The sequence below is a fragment of the Pteropus medius genome, unplaced genomic scaffold (assembly GCF_902729225.1).
Source record: "Pteropus medius unplaced genomic scaffold, Ma_sr-lr_union100, whole genome shotgun sequence".
NCBI classification, from domain to species: domain Eukaryota; kingdom Metazoa; phylum Chordata; class Mammalia; order Chiroptera; family Pteropodidae; genus Pteropus; species Pteropus medius.
The window spans coordinates 2,669,306-2,685,994 of record NW_024351648.1 but is presented as its reverse complement, the minus strand read 5'-3'; the positions used below and the strand labels follow the sequence as shown (position 1 = coordinate 2,685,994).

Genomic DNA, 16,689 nt, shown 5'->3' with positions numbered 1-16,689 from the left:
GGCACTCTGCTTTGTGTCACCTAAAACCAATATTTCTACAAGAAAAAAAAAAAGAAAACTTTTTCTAATCCTTTCTACTTCTCTTTCTCTCTTCTCCCTTTGCTCTTATAATATTTTCTCTCTCTCTCTCTCACACACACACACACACACATCAGGCACAAGGGAAGGATTTAGGGATGTGGGGATTTGCGGTTATAAAAATATCAGCGTAGTCTACAGCCATGCCACCCTGAACAAGTCGGATCATGTCTGATCTCGGAAGCTAAGCAGAGTCGGGCCTGGTTAGTACTTGGATGGGAGACTACCTAGGAAGACCAGGTGCTGTAGGCATAAAAAAATAAAATAAAATAAATAAAATAAGGGATTGTAATCTGATAAGGTCCTTGCAATCTGTGAGGTCAACCAAGTGTTGCCTCGTCTAAAACAAAAAGTATCAGCGTGCAGAAGATCTTCCCTACTTACCACTGCAGGCTGTGTTGACATACAAGGTACCCCAAGCATCTATTCATTCTGGAATCTTCTGCAGAGAAGAGAGTCACGTGGCTGAGTCCTTTGCATTCCGGCTGCACGTCACTATTATATCTGGAGTGACTTTTCACTCTTAAAGTCATAACCATCTGTTAGTTCCCTTACGGTCCTGCTCAGTTTCCTTTTAATTCTCTTGCTTATATCTTTGGAGAAAATAGCTAGTAACTCGAGAGAACGTGAGTCCAAGAGAGGCTCTAGACTTAATTCAATGACACAAGCTTATGTCACCTTGCCCTTTTTGTATGTTACAATTATGGCAGTGGACGGGTTAGAAGGCTACATAATGTTTGAAAAAATAATGTTAGCATGCTGATGATAAGGTTTGAATTGGGTTTTGAATATGCACTTTGGAGTGTGCGTTGATCATGTTTCAGATATTTTTTGGGGGTGGTGGAGAAGAATCTAGGACATAGTGTAAAGATATATTTTATCTCAAATGATACACTGAATCCTTTGGTTCTGAAGCTGTTCCATATTATAGTGTCCCTCATCAGCTGCCTGTTCTGCCCCAAGCGGTCCCCACAGAGGGAGGAAGGGACATCCTGGGGACATCACAGGCCTTCAGTCTATCCTTGCCTTCTACTCAAGGCCATTCATTAAGGGGGAAGCTTACTCAACTCTTCACCAACTGTAATACTAAATCTTACTATTTCCTACTCTTAAATCCATATGTTTTGAATGGGTTTTTAGCTTTTAATCTGAGTATCCTGGGTTTATCTCCTGATTCCATCTGTTATTGATTATATGTTTATTCTACGTAACATTAAGAACTAAATTACATGATACATATGAGCCTAACTCATAGAGTATGTTCGGTAAATTTTAATTTCAACTTCCCCTAATTATTATTGTTATGGTGACTTTTAGTATTTTGTGAATACTGTATGAGATTAAAACTTCAGCGATTATAAATTATTTTAACAGATATATTTATATCATAGCTTTAAAACAATTTTAAAAAGGAAACGAAGATTATGTTATTTCTATTATATAGATGAAGAGCGAACTACTAAGTGTTGAGCTTTATGCAAGGTCCCACAACTAGTAAGTGATCATGTTGAAATAAAATGTGTTTGCTTCTTATATCCGGAATTTAAGCCAGGTTAACCCTCAAGCTCTTCTTGTCACGATATTCCTACTTGGGATTCGGCAGCTATATTATCTTTCTCATTGTATTAACTTGATTGATTGAGAGGTCAGCTATGTACTCTATTAGTTTGGGCAGAGTCCAAAACTAATAAATATAACCAATGAATTTGTCCCCTGTGGGAAATGACACATTCATGGAAATCTTAACTATTGATAAATATAATTCCAACTCATTTTTAGTGATAAACAATATGATTCAAAATTTCCCCCATTATTGAAGTGGTAATTTGCACTAAAGCCACCTCTGTGCGTGTTACGTACTGTTGAGTCAGCCCTGATTCTTGGCAACCTCATGAATGAGTGATGTCCACAATATCTGGTCCTCAAGAGCCCTATTCTGTTCTTTTCTTATAGATTCATGTGTCTTTTATCTAATCACCTAGAAAAATATCTGAAGGCTACAATAAAGAGGCTATCTCTTATTAAGTAATCTCAAGGAATATTAAATCTCTCATCAGGTCAATGTGGAAATTTTTCATGTCCAATAGATAAATTTCACAAAGTCCTCTCTATATAGCGAGTACTCCAAAAGCAAAGATAAATTTGCTTTTCCTCCATTGCAAAAGCAACACCAAACAATTTTGAATTCTATAATAATAGTTACACAAACTCATTTGAAATCTATGTTAAACTATAAAATTAAGGACGAATCAATCAATACTTCTTAGCTCTTAGTTGAACGAATAAATCTCCCTTTAAATTGTGAGGAAAAGTACAACTTTTTTATTGTTATTTTAAGAAGCACAAAAGAAAAAGTATCGAAGAAGAATAGCAAACAATTTCTATATTTAGACAAAAGAAAGAAAACAGAAGAAGAAAAGAGAGGAAGTCACGTAGCTATTCAAAGGTTATACTAATATAAAGCCAATTATTATGCACTAAAAAGCTTTGGTCTTCTAGAAAAAGTTTTGTTAGCTGGCCATGAATATTGTCATTCTCTCTGTAAGGTCAAAATTCTTAATGATACACCCTCAACTTAACCCTTCTAGGTTTAGTTATTTAATTTATTTTAATTGGTAAATTTATGCTTAGCTGAGCAGTGCTATGGAATTGATTAATAAATTACATTTGACTGCCAGTGTTCTAGGATTCCCTCGTAGTAATATTTGAAGCAGAGTTGACAGTAATTAAATAATTTCATCACAAGTAACAATTGAATATATTCAACCAAATGGATCATTTCTGTGACATATCGAAAATCCTGTTCTTATAGTATTACATTGATTGATGGATGGGTGAAGAGGACAAGCAGACTTTTTTTTAAAGAAGTGTAGATGAAGATGGTTCTTCCTATTGTAAAGATATTAAAATAAAACTTTTTTTTTTTTTTTTTTTTTACAATTGGAAAACTCTGCTATCAGTTTGATTCCTCTGAAGCCAATAGTGTTCATTTGGAATACTGGCAATAAAATATATTTCGGGGGCATGCATAATAAATAAAAGGCTCATTAAAATTAAGAGTTGTATTTTTTCACATTGGAAAGCATCTTACAATCGAGGTTTTGTCATAACTTAATGGGGAGCGTTTTTTCTTAGTCGCATGTAAAATAACTGTACCCTAAAATAGATGACTTCTTAGACTTAATAAAATATGGTGTGTTTGACATTATTTCTACTTTCAAAAAGTCACGTTAAGATGTTCTCCCTAGACTGATTATCTTAATATCTAGATAAATTCTAACAACTTTCAACATTAATGATTTATTAGAATAAAAAGGGAAATATAGTTCCCTAACATCGGCTTTAATTTCAACATTGTAACAAACAGAATTTTGACCATTGGTGGAAACAATAAAACAATTTCTTCAAAAGGTGAAGGGACCACGTTATTTGAAAAATTTGCCTGATAATTTAATGTGGCATGTGTGAGTACCCCATTCTGTTTTATTACTAAATTCTACGTACCACAGTCTACTTACATGCGATGATGGACAGTTGAATTATTTTCAGTTTCGGGCTGTTATATAATTATTTAATGCTGCTAAGAATATTATGTACAAATCTTTGGGTTGGTACATATATATATATTTTAATATACTTTCTGAGAATAAATATATGACTATGTCATTTTATATCCCTGTCAACAATATCTGAAACATAAAATATCTCCTGACCTTGAACAAACTCTTAATAGAAATGCTGTGTTATTGACTCTGCTCATCTTGAAAGTGTCTAAATTGGCATAATAAGACTGTTGGAAGAAATGTGGACAGTAAAGATGCTGCTGGTGAGAGATCAGAAGGAAATGGGGAACATATTATTTTATTTATTTTTAATTAAATTTAATGGGATGACATTGTTTAATATATATATATATATATATATTATATACATAGGTTTCATGTGTACAGTTCAGTAATACATCATCTGTATATCGCCTTGTGTGTTCATTACCCAAAGTTAAATTTCCTTTCATCAACATATATTTGATCCCCTTTTCCCTCTGGTCACCACAAAACTGTTGTCTATGTCTGTGATTTTCCTTTGTTTGTCTTGTTCGTTTGTTGCTTTCAGTTTTATATCCCACATAGGAGTGAAATCATACGGTTTTCAACTTTTTCTGTCTGCCTTATTTCGCTTTCCATGATAATCTTGAGATCCATCCATGATGTCATAAATGGCAGCATTTCATCTTTTCTTATGGCTGAGTAAAATTCCATTGTGTATATTTGCCACATCTTCTTTATTCGGTCATCTGTCAAAGGACACTATTATTTTAAAGGAGAGGGAAAAGAGCATCGTTACATAGTGCCACAAAGAGAACCTAGACTGTGGCGTAAAGTTATATGTCAAGAAGAACTTGTAAGTGATAAGCGTAGACATTTAGCTGAGATTTCCCATCAAAGCTTGAAGGAAACTGACGCAGTTTAATTTCGTTTCTTTTCTTTTCATTCTTGTGCTTTTGATGTTGTTTCTAAAAAAACCATTACTAAATTCACGGAGACTTACTCTTATACTATCCTCTAAGATTAAACTATTACATTTATGTCTGTGATCGATTTTGATTTAGTTTTATGGATGGGAGGAGGAAGGTATTCATCCCTGTTCTTTTGCATGTGGCTATCCTGTAGCCCTGTCATTATTTTTTGAAAATAACTCTTTTTTTCTCCATTTCACTGTCTCAGCACCTTTACCAAAAAAGCGACTGACTACAAAAGCAAGAGTTTATTTCTGAGCTCTTAATGCTGTTTTTTTTTTTAAATAAAACTTTTTTTTTTTAGAGAAGTTTTAGATTCACAGCGGTATCGAAGGGAAGGTACAGAGATTTCACATATGTCCCCACATGTGTCATCTTCTCCATTATCAAGATCATTTACCAGAATGGGGTGTGCGTGTGTATGTGTGTGTGTGTGTGTATATATGTATTTTTTAACCAAGGATGAAATTACATTGTCACATCGTAACCACCCAAGTCTACAGTTTAAATTGGGGTTCACTATTGGTGTTGTACATTCTTTGTATTTGAAGAAATGTATAATGACATGTATCCATTATTATGATATCATACAGAGAATTTATATACAATTTATGTAAAATTCATCATGCCGATGGACCAAGCCTAGTGAACTACTGGAACTTTGCAGTCTTGCTTTATAAAACCAAAAGTACCTCTCCACGACACAAAAACCTTATTATGTAGGACTGGTGTGCATTTTTCTATAAATTCAGAATCATTTCACTATTTTCCATCTCCATCGATGTCAAATATAAACTACGAGCGTAAGAACACTGAAGGAATTAATTATGATTGATTTCATTAGTAATCTGTGTCTAATGTCTTTATGGTAATGAGAGGTTTAAAACACTGACTCAGTAGTAAATGGCTCACCTAGTGATTACTTGAATACATTCCACAATTCTGTTTCTCCTTCTGGCACAAAATGAGTTTTTAATGTTATTCACATTTTTTAACTGAATATTTTGTTTCAGGATGATTATCAATTCACATATAGCTGTAAGATTTAAGACAAAGAGATCCTGTGTACTTTTGAATCCGTTCCACCAATGGTGACATCTTACAAAACTGTATTACAATATTACAGTCAGAATATTAACACTGATAAAGGGAAGATACAGAACATTCTGTCACCACGAAGATCCCTATGGCATTCCTGTCATGGGCACACCTACTCACTTCCCTCCTGCCCACATCTCCACCACTCCCTAGTAACCAGTGATCTTTTCTCTTTTTGTATAATTTTGTCACTTAAAAAATGTTATATAAATTGAATCATACAGTATGTAACCTTCTGGAAGTGATTTTTAAAGTTATTTTTCAATTACAATTGACATGTAATATTGTATTAGTTTCAGATGTACAACATAGTGATTAGATGTTGATATAGCTTATGAACTGATCACCCCGATAAGTCTGGTACCCACCTGGCACTCTACATGGTTATTACAAGATTAGGACTATACATCTTATGCTGTACTTTACATCCCTGTGACTGTTTTAATGACTGGAAATATGTACTTCTTCATCCTTCACCTTTTTCACCCATCCCTCCCCTCCCTCTGCTGTCTGGCGACCATGACTTTGTTCTCTGTATCTATGAGTTTGGTTTTTTTGTTTGTTCATGTATTTTGTTCTTTAAATTCTTCATGTAAGTGAGATCATGTGGTATTTTTCTTTCTCCGTCTAACTTTTTTCAGTCATAATACCATCTAGGTCCATCTGTGCTGTTACAAATAGTAAGACTTCATTCTTCTTTGTGGCTGACTAATATTCCATTATATATATGTATCACATCTTCTTTATCCATTTCTCTACGGATGGACACTTAGGATGCGTGCATATCTTGGCTATTATAATTAAGGCTGCAATGAACACAGGGGTGCATATATCTTTTCAAATTAGTATTTTTGTGTTTTTTTTTTTCAGATAAATACCCAGAAGTGGAATTGCTGGAACATATGACAGTTCTACTTTTAATTTTTTGAGGAATCTTCATACTGTTTTCCATATTGGCTGCACTAATTTACAATCCCACCAACAGGGCACGAGGGTTCCCTTTTCTCCATATCCTCATCAATATTTGTCTATTTATTGGTGATGGCCATTCTGACAGGTGTGAGGTGATATCTCATTGTGATTTTAATTTGATTTTCCTTGATGATTAGTGATGTTGATAATCTTTTTGGATATCTTTTGGCCATCTGTGTGTCCTCTTGGGAGAAATGTCTATTCAGGTCCTCTGCCCATTTTTAAATTGGATTGTTTGTATTTTTTTTTTTATTAAGTTATATGAGTTCCTCATATAGTTAGGATCTTAACCTCTTATCAGATGTATCATTTGTGAATATCTACTTCCATTAAGTAGGTTAGGTTATTTTTACATTTTGTTGATGGTTTTATTCACCATATTAAAAAAATTTTAGTTTGATGTGGTCCCATTTGTTTACTTTTTCTTTTATTGCCTTGGCTCGAGGTGACATATCCAAAAAGATATTGTTAAGAGTCATGTCAGAAAGTTTACTACCTATGATTTCTTCTGGAAGTTTTATGGGTACAGGTCCTTAAATTTAATTCTTTACTATATTTTGAGTTTCTTTTTCTATATGATGTAAGAAAGTGGTCCAATTTTATTTAATTTTTTGCTTGTATCTGCCCAGTTTTCTCAAAACCACTTTTTGAAGAGCAGTATCTTTTCTTCCATTGTCATAGATTTATTTCTGGACTTTCTATTCTATCCCATTGATCTATGTATATGTTTTCATGCCTGTGTATACATTTTAATTATTGTAGCTTTGTAATATAGTTTGATATCAGGGGGTGGGATATCAAATCCCACTTTGTTTTTTCTCAAGATTTCTTTGACTATTTGGGGTCTTTTGTGGTTCCATACAAATTTTAGAATTAGTTGTTTTAATTTTGAGAAGAATATCATAGATATATTTATTTGGATTGCATTGAATTTGTATATTGCTTTAGGTAGTAAGGATATTTTAACAATATTAAGTCTTCCTATCCATAAGCAACATATATCCTTCCATTTAGTTGTAGCTTGTTCAATTTCTTTCTTCCGTGTCTTATAGTTTTCAGAGTACAGGTCTCTTACCTCTTTAGTTAAATCTGTCTGTGGCATTCTCATCTCATTCCTGATTTTCGATAAAAAGCTTTCAACTTTGCACCATTGAATATGATATTAGCCATGGTTTGCATATATAGCCTTTATTATTTTGAGATATGAGATCCCTTTGATTTTAAGATCAGCTTGTCAATTACTTCAAAGGTGCAATTGTGATCTGACAGGGATTCCTTGCACTGAATTTGTAGATAAGTTTGCTGAGAATAGATATCTATATATCTATATCTATCTATCTATCTATCTACCTATATTCTATTGTGTGATTAGCACCTAGAGTCCTGTTTCTTTCAGCTACCATATATTTGATCCCCTTTACCCACTTCACCCTCCCCCAATCCCCCTCTATTTGACCCTCTTTACCCTGTCTATCTCTTCCCTCCTCCCAATACCCCTTACCCTCTGGTAACCACTAGTCCATTGTCCATGTCCGTGAGTCTCTGTTTGTCCTGTTCATTTGTTGCTTTTAGGTTTATATCCCATATATAAGTGATATCATGTGATTTTCAACTTTTTCACTTTGGCTTATTGCACTTAGCATGATTATCTTAAGGTCCATCCATGTTGTCACAAATGGCCGTATTTCATCTCTTCTTATGGCTGAGTAATATTCCATTGTATATATGTACAACAGCTTCTTTAGCCATCATCTATTGTAGGACACTTCGGCTGTTTCCATGTCCTGGCCACTGTGAGTAATGCTGCTATGAACATCGGTGTGCAAATCTCTTTTCGGATATGGGTTTCCAAGTTTTGGAGGTAAATACCCAGTAGAAGGATTGCTGGATCATATGGTAGATCAATTCTCAGTTTTTTGAGGAACCTCCATACTGTTTTCCATAGTGGCTGTACCAATTTGCAGTCCCACCAGCCGTGTATGAGGGTTCCTTTTTCTCCACATCCTCTCCAACATTTGTTATTACTTGTTCTGTTGATTATAGCTGAGAATAGATATCGTAATAATATTAAAAATACTGATTCATAGACATGGAATAGTTTTCCATTATTTTTTTCTTTAATTTCTTTCACTAATGCTTTATAGTATTGAGTGTACAAGTCTTCCACTTTCTTTGTTCAATTGATATATAATTATTTTGTTTTTTGATGCTAATATATGTGGAATTGTTTTTTTTTAATTTCAGAATCTTTGTATGTTTATTCTCTCGGTAATGGCCAAAGATATTTTTTTTTATTGTACTTAGGAAGAGAAAATGTATGTCTGTTCCATCTATCTAGAAGTAGAAATTCTCTTGTTATTTACTTTAAAAATCTAGTTTATGTATAGAAGGTTTACTGATGATTCAGTGATGGGTTTGAAGGGAAATGCAAGTTTACAACCATCATTTTATTGAAAGGAAGCATAGATATCTCTCTTTTTTTAAAATCAATCTTTGATACACCTATTCATAAAGCTCTTTCTTAAGCAGACATCAGCTCCACTATGTTCACGATTCTAACATTTTATCAACTCTTAAACAATCAGACATTCCGCAGTGTCTCATAAATAACAAAAAGTGTAAATCTTTTAACATTTTTTTGTTTGTAGGGAATTAGAGTTTTTCTTTATACTAGTTTACTCAGGCTACTATAATATAATATCAGAGTATTGGTGGCTTAAACAATAGAAATATATTTTTCTCATAGTTCTGGAGGCTGGAAATTCCAAGATCAAAATGTCAGCTGATGAGAACTGTCCTTGGCTTGGACATAGCCTTTCTTCATTGTGCACAGGGTGGGTGGCGGCGAGGAGAGAGAGAGAAAGAGAGAGAGAGCAAGAGAGAGAGAGAAATAAAGAGAAACAAGGAAGCGAGATTCAAGGAAATCTGCAAATATGAAAATTACATCTCAAAATACTGTTAATATAACTACTAGTATATAGTGCTAAATGAAATCAAATATATTTAAAAAAATAGTAATTTTAAATGTGTTAATTGAAAACCAAACTACCAACGTATCACCTTGGATTAAAAGACTGTAGTGAAATATAAACTTTTTAGGGAAAAAAAGGAGAAAATCTTCAGGATGAGTTTCTTAAATTTGCTATCAACAGCATTAACCATAACGGAAAAAAAAAAAAATTGATGAATTGGACCTCATCAAAACTGAAAACTTAGACTCTGCAGAAGACTCTGGTTAAAAAGATAAAAAGACAAGTTGCAGATTGAGAGAATATATTTGCAAACCACATAGTCAACAGATCATTACTATTTAGAATATATAAAGAAATCTCAGATCTGAACAATAAGAAACCAAACAATTACATTAAAAAAAAATATGAAGAGACATGTCACTGAAGAAGATATGCAGATAGTAAATAAGCATATAAGAAAGACATTTCCCATTATTACTTATTAGCATTTCACTCTTATGACCTCATTTAATCTTAATTACCTCCTAATATAGTAACGCCAGCTCGTTGGGGGTTTGAGCCTCCACATATGAATTGTGACGGGGACACAATTTAGTTCACAGCATCTTCTCTTGGCTTTTGTTCCCAGCACCAGACGGGACCTGGCACACAATAGTCACAGTAAAACGTGGTTGTTGGGTGACTGTGTGTCAATGGATATATGACAGGAGCGATGGATGAAATCATGAATGTATCAATGCCTACAATATCTAAATCTTCTCCTACGTACTTTGGCAAGGTCTCAAAATAATAATATTCTCACCCAGGAAATGTGCTCGTTATTTTATACTGTGTCCTAATTAATCTTTTAGGAAAACATGTGACCCTCATTTTATAGGAGAGAGAAATAAGGCTTATAAATTTATGGAACTTGCTCAGGATCATTCAGCTTTTTAATGTGGCACACCATGATGTATGTTACTGTCCTATGTCAAATTTTTGAGAGAGCCAAAACCTCAGCGACACTTAAACTAAACCATGCATATAGAGTAACTCTAATTCTAACATTATTAAGAAGACTCCAAATTCGATTCCTTTTACATACATCTATATATAGAACATTCAGTAATTTCAAATGGTGATTGATTTAGTTTGGTTGAGAAGCTAAGCATTAAATTCCTACTAACCAGTATTTTAAGCTCCAATGAAGGACAGTGCTGGGTTTGTGAAGAAGCCTCAGTGGGATTCGGAGATGTTGAGGGAAGAAAGGCAAAAAGTTAGGTCGGAAGGTGAAGGCACTGGAGAAATGCCTCAGGAGCTAAATAAGGCAGGATATTGACTGTTTTCTCCTCGGAATTTTTAAAAAACATTCATGGATGGAAACAGAAGCACCGACTTAGGTTTTTTTTTCTCCCAATCTCTAAAAGGTAACTTTCTTGCTGATAAATTTTCCTCAATTAAAGGTATTAGAGACAAGGTCTATTGTGAGCAAATATTAATCTAGAATTTAACCATATTTTAGTCCATCGGTAATGTTTAGTTTTGTTTTGTTTGTTTTTGTGGGGTTTTTTTTTGTTTTGTTTTTTTTTTGGTGGTTTCTTTATAATGTTTAAATGCATTCTGGTTACTTTTTTTTCTTGAAGGTTGAATTCGTTAACTAAAAATTTCATGAAGGAGGCCAGTCTAGGTGTGTGCTCCGGTTTAGTGAGGTGAGATTGTTGGTGAAGGGAATGATAATGAATTGATAATGATAATGATAATGCTTCACCCGTGAGTAGGATAGTATGCACACTTAAGTGTGCACAAGGTCTGATGGGAAGATCACTTCCGGCAGACACAGGTCTGAGGATGGCAAGGCTTTAGGAGAAATACATTTCAACAGTAATGACCTCAACAGACTTGGGACTTTCTGTATCACCCATCACCTGACAGGCTTCCCCAAGTAAGGAACCAGTCACTCATTGCATGAAGCATCCAGAGAAAAATGAGATGGACATCCAAAAGTGAAGAATGTTTTTTCTGATGCTGGCCTGATGGTAGTCTAGCCATCTTTGCCTAATGTTAAAGTTGAGATATCCCTTGGACGTGGTTCCATAGTGTAGTGGTTAGCATGTCTGCTTTACACGCAGAAGGTCCTGGGTTCACACCCCAGTGGAGTCATGGTCCATGGTCTACAACCATACCACCCTGAACAAGCCCGATGTCTAATCTCAGAAGCTAAGCAGGGTCGGGCCTGATTAGTACTTGGATGGGAGGCACCTAGGAAGACCAGGTGCTGTAGGCATTGAAAAAAAAAAAGAAAAAAATTTGAGAGATCCCACTTCTGTTGACCTCTTCTCCAAAAAGGGGCTTGGAAAGGTTACAAATTACACTGAGACAGGTCAAATTATATCAAATGGAAATAAGCATTTTTTATAATATCGATACTCTGACGTGTGATGCAACAGCTTCTGTGTGGATTCTAGTGATGATTTGTGTGTGATGCTAATGCCCCTTCTCTGTGGGATTTTACAGAGATGGACTTGCCTGCCTGTGAGGGAGCTGGTAGCTTCATATCCAGGGACGACAAATTTTCATTTTAAATTGTATACGATTTGTTTGTTTATTTATTTGTTTGTTTCTGCATCCTATTACCCTATAACAGGCAATGTTATGCCTTCTTTCTTTCATAGTAGGAGAAGAGGTGTGGGGACATCATACACATTCAGGATTCGATCACTTTCATGAAACAATTCAGTGCCCAGGTTATTGAACGGGGACCTGAAAATAAAGAAAGGCAATAGAGAAATAACAAAGTTCCTTGTTATTTTGTTGACATTTTTTTTTTTCTTAAACCACCTTTTCTAAACCTTAGCCTCAACAGTTACTCTCAATCTTGCCTTTGTCTTGTTTATCTAAAACCAATAGTGGACTCTGCTCCCATCATCGGCCCTGCTCACAGAATGATGACAAAAGAGTCCCAATTCTCTTGTTTAACAGCTCATTCAACACCTATTGCCTCTGGGGACCTTTTAAAATCTACACTTCCTGGCTTCCTGGCTACCAATCTTCTAAGGTGAAAAAAGAGACAGTTTAGTTGAAAAATAGAGCTGTATCTCCCCACTTCTACACTATAATGGTAGAAGTCATGGGTCTGACAAGAAAGGCCATATTCAAGAAGAAGATGGGGAGATTTGGGAACAGAAATTAAGATTAAATCCTTTGATTTTGAGAAGTTCAATAAAGTCTGAGTATCTCGTAGCTCATTAATCTAGAATTCATAATAAGCGAGACTGAGGCTAGATTGAAACAAATCTTTGCGTAAAATAATTTGCTGGACAAATTATCAATGTACACAAAACAGTAGGCCAGAATATTTATTTAACGGAAAAATGTCAAACGCTCGAGAGGCGTGTATTTGCATATAATAATGGAATTATTTGTATGTGCAAACTGAAAATCATGAAAGCTGCCTCTCGTGAGAACCTCTGTAATTTATGTCACGATCTGTATCAGAAAATAGCAGACACGACTTTGCTTTTAAAAAAAATTATAACTCTGTTGTAATTATTAAAGTAGATAGGCTTTTCTTCCTAATTAATCTGAATTAGTGTAGTTTTACAATATTTTGCATTGATTACATGATATTCTCTAAGCAAATTAGTAACATAAATCTCCACACAAGAAAAAAAAAAATCACACTACATTTTCAGGATGAAATGTTTCTGCTGTAACTTTTTTTTGTGAGTGCCTCCAATAAGTCATCTTTTATAATACGGTGCCACACTGCAAAGAAGACCCAATCATGTGATGTCAAATAAGGACAGACAAGACCAACACAGGGTCAAATATTGAGGATTTAGACACTTCACAGTAGCCTAGAAACTCACTTGGTCTCAAATATGCATAGGAATTTTCTTCTAGATTACATAATTGCAGTACTGTATGCATATTATGTATAAAATGGAACCAACAGAAGAAGTTGTTAAGGGAGTAAAAATCCTAAGACAAATGATTTATTTTGTTTATTCAAAGTCTAAAAACTTTTTGCATTCACTAAAATTATTAATAGAATACCTAAAACATAAATAGTTCTTCTCTTTCAAAGTCTACAGAAATTTGAAAGTCTGACTCTAAGTTAGGTTTATTCCAATTATCTGGTTATAATAGTTGTTGTAGCTGAAAATAATCGCACAAAAATTCACCACAATCTGTCAATATCCTCCCCCAATCATACAAAGGTTGTTATTGAAATTCGGCAAATTCTTGTCCCAATTTTTGTCAATTAGTTCATTGTGCAAACTAATCCAAAGATGTTGTATTTTTATATGCTCAATAAATGGGTCCAAAACACACTAAAATTGTAAAGTGGTTAGAAAAATTATTTTTCTGTAGTTTCGGGTCTGTGTGTGTAGGTGTGTGCATATGTGCATCAGGGCATGTGTGTCCACCCATGCTGAGAGGGGATTTATATGTGGACACATATCATTTGATAAACATCATCCATGACAGTGCAAACATTTTCAAATGTTCTTTTTCCAAAATGCCATCACCTCCTTACTTCAAGGTATGGCCGTTGACTTCCGCCTTTTTTTGTTTGTTTGTTTGTTTGTGCACATAAATTTACATTATTTTTTTGTTATCAGATTTTTTTTCAGAAATTGTTTTTAGCTTCCTGTTCATTTATGAAAATTAGTTAATTAAAGCCAGGAACATGTGAATTGCAGTATCTCGTGATATGCTAAGGGTAAACGCTAAGTCAGGATTCTCAAGTCGAGATCTGATATATTAATAAATGGTGAGGACTCAAGTGCTAACTACCTATTAAATATTAATAATGCTTAATTTTCTTATTGTATTGGATAAAAATAATATATTTTTTCATACTCCACTATAGATCTTCTTGGCATCCCTGAGTCCCTTGCACCCCACTTTGAAAAACATTGATTTAAATGAATTCTTACAGACACCTCACACAGAAGAGTGTATTTTTTCTGTCCTAATTTCTTAGGTACAAAACCTCAGATTTCCTAAGCAATGTGAAGAATTAACAATAATAATAATAATAATAATAATAATGTGAAGAACTGAAACTAATAATAAAAGTGATAAACAAAATAATAACGTGAATAATTTAATAAATAATAAGGTGAAGAATTAAAAAAATAATAATATATGGCAGTGGTTAGCCAAAGCATGATTTTCTCCTCAAAATGTATGTCTCTTGCAGGCATTTTCTCTGGGTTTTGACAAATATCAAACATAAATTATAAGCCGGAACACAAATAAGATTACTGATTGTGAAAATACTTTAACAATGTTTTTTTTTTTTCCTCTTTAAAACACATTCATTCTTTCTGTTAGTCTCCGGAAATTAATAGGAAACTACTTCACAGCAAACAAACCCGTTTTATCTAACAATTTAACAATGGATTTTTTTTACCGTATTGATATTTCCAAAATATTCATAAAATGAAAATGAAGTAAGAAGCTTGTACATCATCCATGCCTTTTTTAGCACAGATAACATTTTAAACAATAAATAATATCACATAGATTTTCAAAATAAGCTTTAGCTGGGTAATGCGCCATTCATTTTCTCGGTCACTGAATGCCACCACCAGTGACACCATGTTGACATGAGTACTTTAATCCTTTCTTCCACGTCACTGTCGTATTCTTCCAAGTATCAGAAATATGCAATATTTCTTCAATCGTATCTTCAATCAAAATATCTTCAATCATAAAGTTGTCACTTGTATGTACCAAAAGCATTATAATACTAGAAAAGATCAGTGTTTTGGTTTAGTGCTAACTAAAATTTACTTGCGAATCCAAATATGGATAGTGGGCAAATTATTTCTGTGGTAGAATTTCAAGACAGTGCAATTTCATCTCCATTGGAGTTCCCAGCATGTGTAGGAAAAGCAAAACTGAACAAATCTGTTCCCCATCAACATAAGATTAATTTTTTTTCTAATTGATAGGGGAAAAAAATCTTATTCGACTGTCCCATATTTCTTTCCAAATTAAAGCATAACAACCCAGCATCATCACTTTTGGCAAGCTATCTTTGATTGGGCATGAAATAAATAGGTTTTCCCTTTACAGTTATGTTTTCTATACTTCATCAATTATAAATACAAACATACATTTGAAGAAAGAATATACGTGTTTAGCTCCATTAATTAATGGACTGAGTTTCAAAAGCTTTTGCGTGAAGTCGATTGTGTATTCTTACATGATCATGCCTGTTGAAGCGTGTGGTATTTGGACTCAAGTAGCCTGTGATTGATTTATGTTATGAAAGAGTAAAATTTGTCAAAGACAGGTAGGAAAGCAAATTTCTAAAAGGGCGTGATGGTAATCCTATTTCTTTCATTGAATAGCCGTGTAGATGTTTGCACGTAAAAGGCTACATTTCACTCATTCATTCGATGAACCTTTACTGAGTACCAGCTGTGCCCTAGATTCTCTGTTAGGTGCAAAGGTACAAATATAAATCTAATCCAGCCCCAGCCATCAAGAGACCGCCTATCTGTTTTTATCGCTGGTGTTATAAACGTAGTCACAGTAAAAGAAGTAGTAGCTGACACTTATTGAGTTCAACAAAGACTGTGAGAGAAGCATTTATTGGTTCATCAAGAAACATTGATTGAATGGCTCCCAGGGGACCAAAAGATAAATATGATATAATAGCTGCGCTCAAAGACTTTAGCGAGAAAGACTGGCAGATGAGAGGGTTGCAATATCCTTAAATAATGGCTGAAGAGGTCCAGCGTGCCGTAGAGCACCAAAGTACAACCAGCAAACGTCCCCGTTGAGATGCTATTAAAACGGTCCTCTTAGGAAGCAGAGAAGCTGCGTTGCAGACAGGTCGAGAGGTCTGGACATGGGTTTTTCTGTAAGCAGCGTGAAGTAAATAAAGCAGGGGTGGCGGATGGAGATGCAGAGAGGAGGGAGGATTCAAAGACCAGGATGGTTCAGATGATGAAAGGTTTTCAATACCCAGCACAGGTAACTGCCACATGCTAAAGGGTTTGAAAGAGAAATCCCGCTCTCTGTGACAACGGGGCTGGGCGTCATCTCTGTGTG

The 16,689-nt window shown here is 34.5% G+C and overlaps 1 pseudogene; it reads left to right on the top strand.

Annotated features, from left to right (window-relative positions):
• Positions 1 to 211: 211 nt before the first annotated feature.
• On the top strand, positions 212 to 330 carry LOC120587380 (uncharacterized; annotated as a pseudogene).
• Positions 331 to 16,689: the final 16,359 nt, after the last annotated feature.